Source organism: Thermobia domestica, chromosome 1 (genome assembly GCF_964235325.1).
Source record: "Thermobia domestica chromosome 1, izTheDome1.hap1.1, whole genome shotgun sequence".
Taxonomy (NCBI): Eukaryota; Metazoa; Arthropoda; class Insecta; order Zygentoma; family Lepismatidae; genus Thermobia; species Thermobia domestica.
Genome location: NC_137454.1, coordinates 315,541,193 through 315,547,192, shown reverse-complemented (window position 1 = coordinate 315,547,192; position 6,000 = coordinate 315,541,193). Strand labels below are relative to the sequence as shown.

Here is a 6,000-nt window from a genome sequence, read left to right as displayed (position 1 = left end):
ATTTTTTCAGATATAATGTTAAGTCCCACAATTACAACCCTTAAGACTAAGGGAGACGAACGATTAAGGCAAGTGAATGATAATGGAAGAATTTGGAATGAGAATGTGGTAGGGAAACGAATACCCACGGGGACAATGTTGTCCATCACAAACTTACTTGGCCGAAGTCGACCAAGAGACCCCACGCACCACAGGTAACCTCTTTACTACTGAGCCACCGTGGCCCCTACAACTCCAATTATCCGAATCCAGATCGATATCAGGAAATAACGTGTTTTAAATTATAATATACGAGGTGAGTTAGAAAAGTAAGAAATTTATTTTCTTGTAACGATGAATTTTGTTATTTTTACAAGTCAAAGTTATCCTCTTCAAAATAAGTCCCCTTGGGCACTTACACAGTGATGGAGGTTTTGTTACTATTCTTCATACCAGTGTTAAAATGCTTCTACTGTAATATCTTCCAGCTCGTCGGTTACCCTCTCCTAGATATTATCTAAACTAACAAAGTGATGCTCTTTCAAGTATTTTTTTCAGCAAGATGAGTAAAAGGTCATAGGAGCTGAGACCCGATGGATAGGGAGGCAAAGAAACCATAGGAATCCTTTTTCCTGCCAAAAATTCACTGCTGGAGATTGCCATGTGATATGGTTCTTTTGAAGCCATCTTGGCTCACTTTTCTGTTGTCCAAACCCAACCCTGTGTTAAGATTTGATGGACAGTAACCACAATAAAATTTAACTCACTGTTGATCGTCCTCATCGTCAGTCGACAATCTAACCTCACAAGAGACTTCACTCAGTCCACATTGTCATCCGTTTCTGAGGTTGAAGCTCTTCCCACACAGTTTGTCTCCCATTTATTCTTCGCCTTCTACAAAGGACTTGAGCCATTTGAACATTTTTGACCTGGATAGGGAATGTTCTCCATACAATCTTCGATTTCTTCGTAGGCCTACCTTTTCATAAGTTTACAAGTAAACAAAACTTGATGGTAGAACGTTACTGAAACTCCATTGTTGTTGTTTCACTTTTGTAATGCATCTTACAAACACAACTACAGTGTTGCCAACAAGTTAATACAAAAAGTCGCTAAATAGGAGATGAAATGACTCCAATTTTGGGTGAAAAGTCGCTAAAAAAAAATTCGTGGAATTTTGCCTCTTTCTTATATATATATATATATATATATATATATATATATATATATATATATATATATATATATAATATAATGTGTGTGTGTGTGTGTGTGTGTAACATACGTGATCAATTGAAGCCATAGTACTATCTACGCTACAAGAACATATATGAAAGACTCATATATAACTAATAATTATTTCACTTTTATACAGTTTTAACTTTATGATCAATTTTGCTTCAGCGAAATCAAAAATGAGTTTAGAAAAACGAACAAAATTAAAGGTCTAGAAAAAAATTTACTCACTTCACTTCTACTCACGCTTTTACAGATAGTCTGTTCGCTATCGGTAATGCATTATTTGTGCTTCTAAAGGAAGCTCTAGAAACTAAAGGACATTAAAAGCTGGGATTGGTCCCCATGAGGAGGTTAGAGATAACAGCAATCAAAGTGGGAATATTGAGATAAATGTTATGCAGTTTCCCAGCTCGTCAACACCTGCACTGATTCAAATAAGCAAAAGGAAAATAAACATATATCTGAACTGATTCGAGCTAATAGTACTTATTTTAGGACAAGTTGTTCGCAGCGCAAAAGTCGATAGATTTGTAAGTAAGTCGTCAAATCATCATTTCTAAATCACCAAAAAAGTCGCTAATCGGAAAAATTATTTTTTGTCGCTATCCTGAAAGGTGAATCCCCTACATTTAGCGACTTTTCCCCCAAATTGGCAACACTGCAACTACACTTAACTCTCTCAGCAATCCTGTAACAACTGGAACAAGTTCAAACTTGTACTGAGTCAATAGCAAATTTTAAGTGAATTTCCGTGTGAAGATTGAAGCATCAGCGTTGTTGATTCGTGTACAGTGTAACCTATCTAATTACCTTTCTAACATGCCTCGTATATATAATATATATATATATATATATATATATATATATATATATATATATATATATATATATATATATATATATATATATATATATATAAACACATTAAAATGAGAACTATATGTATTCCTCCGTTTAAAAAAAAATCTTTGAAATTCCTCTCGAAACCAACGTTAAACTCTAAATTAAATTGGAATTTCCTATATTTTTCATTTGTATCAGGTTGGTGCGAATAAAATGTCCAATTTGACGTCTGATGGAAACTCCCCTCAGAAACACAACACAGGGATGGAATAAGGTCACACGTCTCTCACAAACTTTGTATATGCTCAGCAAACAGACTGGGGTACTCAGGCAGTGCGTTGATGAACACAATCTATGAAAGTGCACCATGAAGAAAACACAATTTGCGAGTAATTTTTCTTCGTGAATTCAAAATGGAACATTCTGCACAGCAAGCCGAAAGCAAAACATTGAATGCATTTAATTCAAGATCAATGAATGAATGCATCATCTATGTTGGTTTGTCAAATTTCGTTCCTGTAGCACATTTCAAAATGAGCTCCGTGGGCACCGTCTGGATGAACTCCTCAGGAACACCGTGCAAGCGAACCCTTGGAAAAATGTTCGTGTTACTGCAGAGAAGTTAGGCGTACACCATTACGATCGGGGATTTCACTCAGCTCTCTCCTATATTATGATCCAGTGCTCAAGCAACCGTTTATACATTTTCTTTGATCTTTGGTTAGTTTGTACGATTAGATAAATTCTCAAATCGCTGGAAGTGACATTCGACTACTTTTAATGTCGGTAATATTCTTTCCGTAGATAAGTTTATACTCCTGTTTTGTAAACTTCTATGATTGGGATAGACACATATGGTAATGGAGAATGCGTGTTTTTAAATGAACAGTGTAAAACGCATTGTAGAATTAATTAATCTATTAATATATAAAGATTGCATCAATCCATTATAATAATAATAAAAAAATGCCATTCTCTTGACATCACTTAGATAAATCGCTCCATTAGTATTTTTTCTTTCCCTCCCTCTCTTGTGATCTTAGGGTAGTCATGAAAAATGATTTTTTCTCATGATCGATATATTTGAACAGAACCTAAGAATAGGATAGACAGAAACGTGGTACAGTCACTTTATCACTGGAGTCATGATCCGATTAAATAAATAAACGAAACAAAAGTACTGTTGGCAGGGGCGCCCGAAGAAAATTTTCTAGGGGGTCCATCTCCATAGTTGCTATGTTACGTATTTCTGGTATTTAATGTACGTGGTTTGCTATATTCCGTATATATTTTCGTGAGCCAGGGGGTCCGAGCCCCTTGTCTTCCCCCCGCACTTCGGGTGTTGATGACTAATGAACCTTGAAGCAGAATATAGCCTATACTCGAATGACTAAGCAGAGAATGTACGGGGTATACCGCCGTATACACTTGATTACAGACCTGTATATACATCTTCCAAACATTTGAAACTGATGTATTATCACACGTACGTATTAACCCTCCTTCAGATACAGAGATTATTGCAGTTCCAATATTTGAGAATACGCGCCTTTGGCGTGGGAGACCCGGGTTCGATCCCCGGCGGGAGCTCATGTGGTTCGGATTCCACGTTAATCAGTAGGTCCACGTCTCATATAGCCTCGCTGCTGAACGGGACGTTAAACTCAAAATCAACTCAATATTTGAGAACACTAAAATCCTTCCCATTTCAATAATGTGTGAAAGAATCATTGATGTCGGGCTACAATTCTCTCTCTCTCTCCCTTGCCCCGTCGGCACGCCACTATTTGTAGCTAAAAATTTGTTTGGGAACCATTGTGTGACATAAAATTAGTATTTAGAATATTAGTCTTGATGAAGAGTGTCTATTATATCGTATAATATAAACTTTTTACTAATTATTCTTTCCCTTTTTTTTGTAGGTAAATGACAGAGATTGTGCTGTTTCAGAAGCAAATGATACAGCACGTAAGTAAATTATTTTTGTATCAAATATTGTACCCTGCTGAGGTTGTAATCAAAGTTTACCGTACTGGAAATAAAATCTTAATTAGGGCGTTCCATAAACAGTTTCTTTAGTATAAAAAAGAAATAATAAAAGTAAATTAATGGCGAAACAGAACTGGTATAATTGCCGGATTTGAGTCTAAACTGTGGCATTTGTATCCGTTGTTTCACCGGGTGTTTCAAAGGCTAAGAAAAGTGTAGGTCTGCATTTGTTGGAATTGAGGATCGCAGGGTACTCACCTTCCTAGTTTCCAGCAACATCGTTTCTACTTGTAGCCATGGTAGTGTAGTTGTTGTCTAGTGGTTAGCGAAAGTTCCTCTCAAGTGATTAGTGAACAATTTATTCACAAGATAATCTAACCTTAAATCAAACAAACAAACAAACAAACAAACAAAACTCACCACACTCAGTGACCAATTTAATACTGAGCTACAATACCGTATTCGATTAATTAATCTTAATTTATTTAATACTATAAGGCAAAATTAAACGGTTAATTATCACCTTTGAAAATGTTCGATTAATGGAAGTGAATAGGATTAAATAGTTTATTTCTTAATGGGATAAAATAGTTTACTTCGTAGTAGGATATAGGCTATATAATGGGTTTGTGGTAAATTTTGAGCTGTGTTGGGAAATTTTCATTATCTTCGTAGCTGTGTTTTGTACATCGATCGGAATTGGGTATTTCGTAATTTAGGCATTTTAGTACTGAATACACGATGCTTTACAAACACAATAAATTGTACCTGTACTAGGTATTCAACCCTTCCACTCACACTAAAGGCAATGGCGATGGTACTTAACATTTGATCATACACTTGGGCGTCAAAATGGAGATGCTAAAGAGAAAATAATTACCCTCATCTATTAACGTATCAAAGCATTTTACTTAGAAAAAAACTCAAAGAACAATACATGTGTACAGTATGTAATATCGTATATACTATACAATACGATATACAGGGTGTTTCAAAACAACACCGACAACGTTTGGAAGGATTCCTGACACAAAAATATGACAAAGTATAGACCACCTTGAGTGCACAAATGTTTCCTTTCGGAGTTATAGACTGCCGAAAACATGAAAAAAATTAATTTTAAAGGTCCATAGCTCCAAAAATTATGGGACCTACCGTAGTCGGGTCAAGACTTCACTTAGGAACTAATATGTACGCTATACAAAAATACAAGTTTCAGAATCCTAAGGTACTCTCGTAACAATTTCTATAGAAAAAGTTTGGCTACGGGTATACAATTTGAAGTGCTCACCAACCACCTCCATAAAAATTGTTCAAGAAATGCCGCAGGATTGTGAAACTTGGATATTTGGATAGGGCACATACTAGTTCCTAAGTGAAGTCTTAACCCGATAAGGACAGTCCCATAGTTTCGGAGCTATGGACCTTTAAAATTCATTTTCTTCCTGTTTTTGGAAGCCTATAACTCCAAAAGGAAGCATTTGTGCACCCAGGTTGGTCTGTACTTTTTGTCTTATCTTGGTGTCAGAAATCACCTCGTAAACGTTGTCGGTGTTGTTTCGAAACACCCTGTATACTATTTATATATAGCGTATGTACAGTATGTGTAGGGCTAATAGCTAGTTATTTACTTTATTAGTACTTCTATTTAGATATATCTGATTCTGCATTAGTGTAAATCGTCGTATCTCAGGGTATGAAAAGCAATCCGAAATATCTTAAACCAACTACAATGTACGTCCAGGGCCGGCCTTGGTAGGTGCGGGGCCTAATTGGGAACAATTGTTGTCGGACCTAGGTTCCTAGCCTATTTACAGTATGTTAGAACTAAATTCCTACTCTTTCAGAATATATAGTGATGTTATTCCGTCACACATGAGGAATGACGACTCTCGGCGATCACATTATCAGAATTGGAGAGGGAGAAAGGAATGGGGAAGGAAGGAAGCA

General features: G+C 36.1%; 1 long non-coding RNA gene across 1 annotated transcript in view; it reads left to right on the top strand.

The window, feature by feature from the left end:
- The first annotated feature begins 3,975 nt into the window (after positions 1-3,975).
- LOC145662545 (uncharacterized) overlaps positions 3,976-6,000 on the top strand; it is a 138,993-nt gene continuing 136,968 nt past the window's right edge. Inside the window, exon 1 of the long non-coding RNA XR_014127065.1 lies at positions 3,976-4,029. This is a non-coding gene — a long non-coding RNA (uncharacterized LOC145662545). The remainder of the gene's footprint in view (positions 4,030-6,000) is intronic.